The sequence below is a fragment of the Augochlora pura genome, chromosome 7, assembly GCF_028453695.1.
Source record: "Augochlora pura isolate Apur16 chromosome 7, APUR_v2.2.1, whole genome shotgun sequence".
Taxonomy (NCBI): Eukaryota; Metazoa; Arthropoda; class Insecta; order Hymenoptera; family Halictidae; genus Augochlora; species Augochlora pura.
Genome location: NC_135778.1, coordinates 25,210,071 through 25,222,117, shown reverse-complemented (window position 1 = coordinate 25,222,117; position 12,047 = coordinate 25,210,071). Strand labels below are relative to the sequence as shown.

The 12,047-nt window shown below is 40.4% G+C and overlaps 1 non-coding gene across 1 annotated transcript; it reads right to left on the bottom strand.

Moving 5' to 3' along the window:
* Window positions 1-6,511: 6,511 nt before the first annotated feature.
* On the bottom strand, window positions 6,512-6,594 carry Trnal-cag (transfer RNA leucine (anticodon CAG)). The gene has a single exon. It is a non-coding gene; the product is annotated as a tRNA-Leu (tRNA).
* Window positions 6,595-12,047: the final 5,453 nt, after the last annotated feature.

The following is a 12,047-nucleotide window of genomic DNA, read 5'->3' as shown; positions in this document are numbered from 1 at the left end:
CGACTCGACTCGACGCGACTCGAACTCGACACGACTCGAACCGAGGAAACGACCCGACGCGACCCGATCCGACTCGTCGAGTCCACCCGAACCCCACTTTCTTTTTCGTCTGGACTGCGCGCGCCAGTGAAACTGCTGCGCGCCACGAGCTGATGCATGGGAACCGTGGACACGAGAACCTTGATGCCGCCTGCCATCAGGGGTCACATGCTATCGGCTACACGTTTTCGCCGTCGTTTCGGTACAATATTGTAGCACAGAATTATACGTGGCAGAGTAAACAACTCCAATGTTACCAAATTGATTAGTTTCATCAAACCGCGATCTTTCTCGAGATTCCAACGATCTTATGTGCCGCGTAATTAGGCTAGTGGCAGCGGCTATTGGGGTGACTGGCCAATTGCTGAGACTGGTTTATTTTCGGGATTAATTCAGTGTATATTTACCGAATAAAACGCATGATACTTTTCCATTAGAAAATAATTCATTGGGAGGATAAAGAAAATTTGAATATGTCTTCTTCGATAAATATAAAGTTAAATCTGTAGCGAGGGATGAGGAGAGCAGATGTAAACTATGTAAAATACAATGCGGAACGCTAAAACATTTAGTAGATGAGTGCGAAAAGATGGAAAGATATGCTTACAACTTAGAACACATAGTAGAGAGTAGAGAAAACGAGGGGATAGTTAAATGGCTGAAAAGTGTAGAGAAAAGGAAAGCAGCAATAGACAAAGAATGTACAAACAATAATACAACGAAGACAAAGGGTATAGCTGGGTGTGAGTGAACGTGGATTATAATTGTAAACCATTTCTTGGCCTTAAGTGCCGAAATTAATAAATTATATATAAAGTTAATCCTTATGTCACGATTCTTATATTCGTTTCTAATAAAAAACTGTTCGCGAAGCACACTAGATGATCAATTTTCGCTCACAGAATAGGAACATAAAATGCTGTCTTCGCTTGAATGACTTGTCAATTTAAAAAACAAATCACTTTCACCGGTAAAAGTAGGTGTACGTCAGTCGCCGGTAGTTCTAATGAAATCTAATATTTCTAAAACGTTTTCACAAGCGAGACGTCACCGGAGCCGATGCCCACGCCCATGAATGAAATGTACATATTTTGATAAACAGGGTAACGAACCAACAACTAAGTATCGTCGACCCGAGAGGTTCGCGCGTTACTTACGCGTTGGACTGGTTGCAAAGTTATTTTAACGGATCGGGCAAAGGCGAGAGTACAATGCTGCCAAAGTAAATACCGTCGCCTCGATAATGCATCGTTGACGCACACGTCGGCTGTACATTCCCTGGATCTCGAATTGTGTTCACCAAAGTGAGTCAGTCCAAGGAGAAACGGTGAGTTCAGAAATCGCGCGCAGCACACCGTCGGAGCCGAGTTCATTGCTTTGCTGGTCAATAACCATCGCGGCTCACCGTCAAAACAAGCGGAGCCTTTATTAATTTATAGCGAGTGACTCAATAGCTCGAGAGAGCTACCGAAGCTGGCTGAATATCGCGGATGCCAGCCGGCGTCTTGCGCTCCGCTCTGAATATATTTCCCTGGACGCGATGTAAACACGCGCGCCGCTTGACGTTTCCGTGGAAAAAAAATTACTGACCACGCTCGACGACGCCGCGACCTCCGGCTGGCAACGGGTTAAATTAATTAAGAGACAGGTGTGTACGTGCACGGTGACCCGCTCCGGCCATTCGTCTCGGACGATTCATTTCAATGATCCAAACACTCGCTCAAGGTCTTTTTATTCACGGTTCCAAGGTCGTGGATATTTTTCTCAGTTTTCGACGTTTCGCGTCGCGCACCTTATGCTCGAGGAGTCTTTGAGAATTTAGGCGAATTGTCGAGAAATTTGACCAGTTCCTCGAACTGCTTTTACGCTGGATCTCGTCGCTGTAAACACACCGAGGAATTGCCTGTTTTTGTATCTGTAGGGTAGGCGTGACGATTATTGTGATTTCTATGGTTACTGTGCGCTCACCATGATTTTATTTATATTTAGGAAGAACAGAATTAAATTAAATATATTGAATTCATTCTATCAAATTTGGTGAGTAATTTTTGTGACAGAATTAAAGTTTGAGCTTCTTGAGATTTAGGAAATGAGTAAATTAATTTCTTGAATTTTTGATTTAAGGTCTGGTGCGTTTTCGTCTTGATTATGTCAAAATAGTTGAGAAACAGGTTGTAAATAAAGGTGAAGAAGAAATAAAGAAAACATAAATTAATTTGGAAAACATAAAATTATTACACTTAACTATTAGAATAGATTACAAACAGTAAGTAGAAAAGATTAGGTAACTGAAACAATAATTAATTTTTCATCTTTTCGGGGGCACAGTAACTCGCTCAAAATCTATTATACATATTCCTTTAAACATTTTATATTATTTATATACTTCACTTATGTACAAATTTATACTTATATAAAACACGTTAACCTTTAACCCATTGTCGTACCATTTTCTTCATAATTACAACGATTAGCTTCTCGGTTTCAATGATTTCTTAGAAGGAAAAAGGTGATTTATATTTACTGCGTGTCTACATTTAGTTTTGAAATATTAATAACAATAAGCCAGAATTTTACTCAGACTAAAAAGAACGGAATAGCGTGCATACTTAACAGCTTATTTATAGAAATCTCCATCACGTGTCGGACTTGTCGAAGTATGGGTAAGGATGAATTTGTCGAAAATTTCTTATACACTTATCCTAGGTACAACATTTTCAGTTTTTATATATTGTAGTTAATATAATCATGAATGATGCGTGCCATATTTGATGTTCCACCGAGAGACGATATTTTTCTGAAAGAAGATAGATTTTATTCAGTGAGATAAAATAAAAATAAAAGAAATTTAGTTTATTCCTGTTTCATAGCTAATAGAACCAACAGAGTTGGTCACTTTATTACTCAAATATTTGAACAAATGCTTTGAATAAAATATTATTTGAATAAATATTGCGAATAAAATTTTATTACAATAAATGTCTCGAATAAATGCTTCGAATAACATTTTAATCAAATAAAAACTACAAATAAAATTTCATTTTAGTAAATACCTCGAACAAATGCTTTGAATAAAATTTTATTCAAATAAATACTACGAATCAAATTTTATTTTAATAAATTCTCGAACAAATGCTTTGAGTAAATACTAGGAATAAAATATTACTTAAATAAATGCTTGAAATAAAATTATCTTCGAATGAAATTTGATATCGAAATGCTATTCGAATAATAGCCAACTCTATGTCAGACTAAAAGTCTCTCAACCTCGTGCAATACGTTTGAAGAAAGCGCATCCGCGCGGTAAATACTTTCTCGTAGTAAAAATCGCGAAGACGACCCTGTTTCGAGCGCTCGAAGTCGAGTTCCGCGCCGAGTGCCGATCGAAAGAGGCGACCGGTGGCCGCCAGGTGGGACACGCGTGTGATTCGCGTTGGGAGTGCGGCCCACGTGACTGACCTACCTTGAAAATTGGGCCACTGGAGCAGCGAGGGGGGCTGGTGGTGGCCGTCTAAAAAGGCGACCGGTCGACGCGATTTCCCGTCGGAAAAGCTGAGCCCGGGGCCCCGTTGGCCTTATTCACCTCGCGAAAATTTCGCGAGCCAGCGTCGTCGTTAGGGTATAAATAAGCGGTAGCGCTCGGGCAGCGGCAGCATCGCCGGCGAGAGGAGACGAATGAGGATACGGGAACGAGAGGAAGAGGAGACGAGGGCGAGAAGCTGTGGAAGGTTGGTTGCATTCTCTCGGCAATCTGTGGTAGGAGGCATGTAGGACGAACGGATGGAGAACACCAGCGCAGCTCGCCGCGATGTTCGAGCACGCTGGAAGAGGAGTCGAGCGAGCGAAGTGCGGCGCGGCAGGGGCCGCGGAGGCAGAAGTGCGAGGCTGAAAGAATGGCGAGCGAGAAGCACGCTGGATCGGCCAGAAGAGAAACGAGGAGGCGAGCAGCGGAGCAGCAAGGAGGATCGAGAGAGAGAGAGAGAGCGAGCCGAAGGGAGAGAGAGCGAGCCGAAGGGAGAGAGAGAGAGAGAGGGGGGAGAGAGAGCGTGAAAGAGAGAGGCAGAGAGAAACAGAGAGAGAGAGAGAGAGAGAGAGAGAGAGACTGGCGAGTCTTGGACAAGTGAAAAACAAAAGTGCATCTCGGCAAGATGGCCGTCGCTTGAACGACTCTCAAGGTTACGCGCAGCATAGGGGAGAACGGAGAATCAAAGGCTATGGTGTGTATGTGTGCCAGCCGTTTGCCTTTAAACTTTAATTTGGACCCCGTTAGTTATTTTGACAACCGACAGGACCCGCTGCCGCGATTGCTTCCGGTTGTAGCAATTTCGCACGAAGCTGCAGAATTTTCTAGAAATTCTCCTCGGATGATTTTGATCGGTGGAAAAGAATCCGTGCACTATTTATTCTAGTTAGCCAGCTGTGCCAGACCTAACGCAACAGTGTCGGGGTTAAGATCACGCTGAACGCGACCGGATAAGGTGTTGCATAAAACTGTATCGCGGCTCTCGGCTCGGCAACACGCTCGCTTCACCTATCCTATCGCCTTACTTTACCCCTATTCTCATCTACGCTCTAACCAAGGTTACCACCACCACCCGGCAACCTCATCCTCATCCTTCAGAGCCCCGCTGCGCTCACGTATACAAGCGCATGTTACACGGACGTGCACATGTGCACGCGGACACCGCAGAGTCCAGTGAGAAATGGCACAGGAATGCGCGAGCATAAAACGCGAACGCGTCGCGCGGAATCGGTACACTTGCTTCTCTCGCGAGCCTCCATCTCGAAATCGTAACGTCGAACGACCAAATTTACGACCGGGGGAACCGCTGGAATGAAGATTCGTCGGACGCTCTCGGGAACTCCGCGAATCCGTCCGGAGAGACCCGGCCTCGGATAGAGACGTTCGATCCTCTTTAAAGAATCGACGCTTAAGTCGAATCGTGAGAACCGAATCTCCACGAAAAAATTCGAAATCGACGAGTACGATAAAAAATTCTTATTTTTTAATTTATACGCTTTTTAATATGGTAGAACTTCGATTCGCCGAATTCAACATTGTTAGTTTATTGCTTTTTATTTTACATAAATTATTTTGATAGAATAATATAAGATGATGAGTCGAGGTTTAAGGAAGGTTTTTCTATAGTTAACATTACAATAATAAAGATCGAGGAAGATCTAGTTCGGTTAGCGGAGGTTGTAGTGTGTAGAAGCTTTACAGCTTTATGGTTTTTGTGATAAATTTTCTTCTATATTTAAGCTAGGAACCATATGTGGTATATAGTTAGCAAAAAGTAGCATAAATTGTATAATACATAGGTATGAATAGTACAATAAACCACGTTATACGGAGAAATGAATAAATACAATTCTATAAATAAATTTTGGTTTTTAAGGTGTCTATGAATGCAACTTAAAGATCTAACATGTCTTATTAAAATGATAGTAATTGATAGTAATTGGTAATAAATTATATTGTATAGTGACATAAATCAACCACGCAAAATTAGTCGAACTTTAATCACCAGTTTTCTATTGGCAATGAGTACAGAAACGACAATTGTTGTAAATGATCAGCGGTCCAGTAGAAAGCCTGCTTCATTTATCTTGGTCTTGAAAATAACTGTTCCGAAGGCACTGATGTGGTAGCCATTGCCAAGAACATCTCGTGACATTTCTAAAATTTTTCAAAATTCAAGAAGTTAGGTTAGGTAAGACGAGACAAAGTTATGTTCGATTGCTCGAAAAGTAAAATTAAAATAACTTCTATCTGTCGCCCAACATTTAAACCAAATCCACCATAGAGTAACATACAAACAATAAGCTTATATAAATAGTATTTAAATTTAAACAAATTCGTATCACAATTTAATTTCTTTTTACTTCGATTACATTTTTATTATATACTCAGACTTCAGTAAAGATTTATTATACAGATTTAATCAAAAATACTTTCGTAAATATTTCTATAAAAGAATAAAGAAAATTGAACTTTTTAGTTCTCCTCTTTAGTAATTGAACTTTTTCTTCCCTGTTATTAACAAATGAATAACAGAAACACCGATAGAAGAACTTCATTTTCCCAATCCGTACCTAGCTGAAATATGAAATATTTTATTCATAACCCGTCATCTATTATCAGAATTTATTAATAAATGCATTAGTTCTCGTAATTATTATTTATACCGATCTGCGGGGTCATAATTAGTGAGGAGTCGGTCTCGAGTTACAAACAATTCGTGGAAACGCTGATCGATGTTTCTGCAGAGTAGTATTTTGCGAAGAGGTTCGTAGTGGAGGAAGAGACTATAGTCTCGCGGCGTTACATAACCTTGATTTAGGTCATTGGCGAGTGCAGACCCCGGGGTAGTGGGGAGTGGTTTATCGTTGAGCAAGATCGATCGAGCTATGCAGATCGGATCAGTGACGCGTCGCGACGGCCAGATTGCTGGTAGAAAAAAAAAATGTTTGTCAGAAGTGGGATTCGAACCCACGCCCACAGAGTGGACTGCGACCTGAACGCAGCGCCTTAGACCGCTCGGCCATCCTGACTTGTGAGTTCGAACCCACAAGGGTTGTATAAAATAGATAGATAACAAAATCAAAAAACTACAAGCCGTCAAGTCAACATTAATCACCGAACTATTCAAATCAATACCACAAACGCATGGCGTAGAAGGTTAATCGCGACAAAAATAAAAATTGTAAACAAACACCTAATTAAACTGTTCAGGAATTCTGAAACTGCATACTGGAATTTTGAAAAATTAATCAAAATCCAAATTATAAACCACATAGACTCAAAAAAATTATCCCAGACAACCAGTTCGGATTCAGACATAATCATTCCACAGTACACGCGATTAATAAATTCTCCTCAGACGTCAACAGATACCTCCTAAACGGTAAGCTAGTTGGAGCAGCACTCATTGATCTCGAGAAGGCCTTCGACTCGGTCTGGTTAAATGGACTCGCATACCTATTAGATAAACTCAATTTCCCACGTCCACTGACCCTCCTGATAACCGGCATGATCCACGGTAAGTCGTTCGTAACTTGGAACGGCGTTAATACATCAACTATAACTTTTAGTCTCCAGGAAGGCATGCAACAAGGAACAGTCACGTCCCCAATCCTTTTTAATATCTTTAACAGTGAAATCCTAAACCTATTCGATATAAATTCTGGAAACAACGCACGTTCAGGAGCATATGCGGATGATATGATAGTCTATGTAGCGGATAGCAAAATCCCAATAATTCAGGAAAGGCTAAATTTCATCGTAAACCAAATATGTATACATATTATAAAGAATGGAACCTCAAAACCCTACCAAAAGCGAATCTATATTATTCAGGAAAACGGTGAACGAAATATCGCCGCTTACAGTTCCTCGCATAAAAATCTTCCAAATTACAATAGTGGACAGTAAATTCCGCAATCCCCAACAAAGAAATAGTTAAATGCCTTGGTATACACTTTGACTACCTACTCAGTCTGAACAAACGCCACACTATACAACTAGCTAAAGCAAGAAACGCCTTGAAAGCTAACCACAGAATTTTGTATAGTAAACGTATGGAACCGAAAGCCAAAATCATTTGCTACCAATTATCTCCTTGGCCTAACACTCACCAGACAGCAGCCTGTACCAGCTAGACAACAAACTTCTCAATTCACTCAAGATAAACGATGACTATGACACATTAAGAATGGCGAAGAGTAACTACTCGCCCCCAAAGCTCTTCACTAACCTCGATAGAATGGGATGCATCCAAGACGAAAGCAACATCCCGATCACATATCACCTACAAAGACACTGCGCAAATAAGGCAGTAATCACAAACGTCAACGATATCCCAAGAGACAACTGGGTGTACTCCACAGCACTCCCTGATTCTGATATCAACAACACAGAAAGATTATCCAAAAAATACTTGTGGCTTTAGGGCGATGCCAAACATATGGACGAGATAAGAAGGATAGCAAGACACAAAACCCAGCATCCACAACACCAATATAGGGGGGCCACCAGAAGCCAACACTAACTACCCGATTAAATACCCAATCTAATAGTCTATCAACCTTTTTTTTATAGCGCCCACTCCGAGGCAAGGCACAGTAGCAATGGTTTTTTTCTTTTTTTTTTACCATAGCTCATAAACAAAACTGATAGTCACGCACCTGACTACATAAAAAATAAAGAATTTAGAATAGAATAAGTAAGTGTAGTACCAAAATGGATGTTCGACGAGACGCATCATTCGATGACAAATCAAACACAAATTATACCAGCGAATAAGTTTTTATAAGGAAGTTCGTAACTCAGACATGTATACAGATTAAGAAAAAAAATAAACAACCTTTTTCAAACCAAAAAAAAAAACGTGTGAGTTCGCATGCCGTAAAGAAGAAAAATCGACAGAACACGGCGTTACTATGCCGAGAAACTGGTCTGCCTGTACTAAATTTACCTACGAGCTAGGCGAAAATAGCACGCCGCGCCGTGAGACGCGAACCGCGGAAGGTTTCGAGCGATGCACCGACAAACAACAGTTTTTTTTTCTCCCGTTCGATCATCTCGTAAGACAGTTCCGATGCACTCTTGCCGCTTCGAAATGTTGCGGCAGGTCGGTGTATCGCCCCCAACGCGTGACCCTTTATCGAACGAAATTGTAGGTTGTAAATTTCATTTGATCGAATTAAATACAGGAGAGGGTGTTTCAAATAGATAATTGGAGCCCGATCAGCGCGGCCAATTTTAACGGGATTTTATGAATGAGGCAAGCGTTTCCGCCGCCGAATACCGAGGAATGAATGGCAGATGCGTCTCCGCGATATTGCTTATCTGTCCGAAACCCTTATCAATCGTTCAACTCTGCAATAACATGACCGCCGGCGAACAGAAGCATGCAGGGAGCCTGCTCGATCGATCGGCGCGCCGGTCCGCGCGAAACGGGACTTTAATAAAAATTCATCGGCCGATGTTACACGACACCCTCGTTGAATCGCAAAAACGGCTGGAACTCTTTGAAAACGGGCCTGCCGCGTCCGGTTCCATCGGATCCGGCTGGCCTAGTGCCATAGGATGTGTCGATGCACCGGCCGAGACCTATTTTTAATTTCCAATCTCGAAATTTCGTCTGCCGTCGCTCAACCGACAATGAAGGATCCCTGTGTAGGGGGTAGGTCATCTAAAAAAACCATTAGTACCGTTAACTTTGCCAAAAAAAATCTCTTTGTCGTTACCGAAATAACAATGTCTCGGTTTCTCTTCAAGTTTTATGAAATCAACGTAGAAAGGGCTGCTAGTCTGAAGGGTAACTTCGTCGACATTCTCTTTTCCGTCTCAAAACCAACGAAATCTCTGGTTTCCAATTTTTTTTCATGTTTAATATTTAATATTTACACAGGGGTTGGACTTCTAACATTTTTCTAGGGCAAGCAACTTTGTCAATATTTTCTTGTTTGTAGCAAAACTAACGAAGGTTTACCCATTTTCTTAAAATTTAAAAGAATCACTATATTGCGGGTTGGTTCTCTGAAAAGTTTCTAGGATTTGTAGCAGAGATAATTAGCAGAACTCCTATTTATTGTTCACGTTGCCTAAAATATTATTAGCGTTTACAAGTATTAATAGATCCCACTCTTGACCTAATACTTCCTAAAACGTCATCATAAGCTCTCGCTGATTAAAATCGCAAGCGGATTAAACTCAACCCCTGCATGGGCATTGTAAAAGCTCAACGAAATCCCTCGATATTTTTCAAACAAAATATGTCAGACATAAATGTTAGGTGTCAACATATTCATCTGCATCATCGAACTAATGATTCCTGCGTCCTATTGTTGTAAACTTTTCAAAATTCAAATATCACTATTAGACCTTCCCACTCCTCTGATACATTATCGTGCCTGACTAAACCGAGGACCTAGCTGAGCATCTTAAGAATTCAATAAAATCCCTAGATACTTCCGAAATATTACTAAAACCCAAAAATCCTGTCGAACCTAGAAATATTCTTCTGCATCATGGAAGTAACGGTGTTCGTGACTCTGCTTTGTTCGAGTGACTCCCGAAAATCCTTCTACAATGTTCAGCCGCTAGAAAAATGTCACTAGGACCGATAAAGAAAATCGGTTTCGCAGTCGTTGCGCTATTAATCTCGCGCCTAGACTCATGGAATTGCAGTTTCCGGTGCAGGGGACGACGCTATACCCGCATTGAGCGTCGCTGCGTCTCAAGGCCGGACCGTCCGAGAGCTAAGGACGACGTTATGCTACCACCCGCCCCCCTCGCGAGCCCCGATGCCGCCGCACGCTCGTCCTCAGTTGTATGCATCTCCATGTTCGCCTCCGTGATCCCTCCTTTTGCTCTCCTCTCTTTCTCCTCTCTTCCCGGCCCGTCTCGCCCCACCCCGCTCTACCACCATCACGGCCCGTTGCGTTCTACTCGCCTCTCCAGCTCCCTCTATCCTCTCCTTCCCCTCTCCGCAACCCTTCTCCCCCTATCTCCTTCTTGCTGACTGACAACCTCTATCCTGCTCTAGCTCGAACGGAGCGGGCTCGAGCGCGTTCCGTTCGGAGTAAAGTAAAAAGTAATAGTAAAAAGTAAAAGGTTTGCAACCTTATTAACTTTGATTTCAGCGATAACGAAAAGAAAGCATCGTTCTCAATGGAGTTTAACTCTATACTCGCCATTTTCCTTCTTTTAGGATACAAATATATATCGAAATTACACAGTTCAAAATGGAATAGGTGATATTTAAAAAATTTGAAAGTAGAGGATAATAATAAGGGTAAATTTAGTTTAGGTAAGGTAAAAATGAAACCTTTATGCAGATATTTTTAGAATTTTATTTATTTTGTATTGTGGCGGGTAGTCAGCTGTTTTCAATTGTTCTTCGTTAAGTTTTAAAAGATGCGATGAATTTGCTATGTACGTGAATATTATTTATGTGAATGTCTATGGTGGGTTGGAAGGGCTTTCGTACATTTTTTAAGATGCAGTAATTGGGCGGGCGATTCGAAGGTTTTTAGGGTGCTAGAGGGACTTATTTACTGGTCAATGATAAGATTTTGGAAGTTACAATTGGTTGGGATAAATAAATGTAAATATTAAAGAGGGAAGGATAAATATTAAAAAACGCTTTTGTGGATTTCTTTATCTGAGCCTATGACAAAAATTTAGATGATGCATTTTGGAGACTTCGGTAATTTATGTGCATACCGACAATGTTATCAAAGTAGATTAACATTGTTGCGAGCTACGAATAATTAAATGAAAAAAAAATCAACTACCAGTAATCTTCCAGATAATATTTTGAAAATATGTATTTTATTCTTCTGGCTAATTTGAATGCTATACTAACTAATTTTGTTAGTAATGAGACATTTTTTGTCTTGGAAAAAAGATTATTGAATTGAGCAATGAGAATTGAGCCTGTACACAACGTACAGTAACAACTTAAGCCCGAAAACTTAAGTATTAGTAATACTGTAAATATACTAATGAAATTTTAAATATTAAATGAATCAGCACTTATTAAAATATAAATACAAATACGTCAAATTTATCAATAAAAATTGCTTATAATTAAACAAGTTAAACATGGCTTTTCTATCGAGACTATTATCGTACTTGCTTCACAGGAGAAATAAAAAAGCTTTATAAACAAATCTAAATAAATAAAGTAATCTGCTAACGGTATTTACGACGAATAAAATACTTCGTTTAAACAAATATGAAGAAAATGAAATATGAAGGCACTAGTAGTTTTCACAATGAATTATAACAACAAAGAACGCTTCGAATAATAAAAATGATTGATGGATCACTATACATATGTTCCTACGGAGAAGCGATTGAGAAGGCAGCATTGATACAATGCTGCACTGCTCTTGTTCTTTCCATGATCTTTGATTCCTCGGTTTCATGATTCGAAGCAATTAACCTTTCAAGTAGATCGTCGAGAGTTCTGATTCGTCGTAGAACACTTTCGATA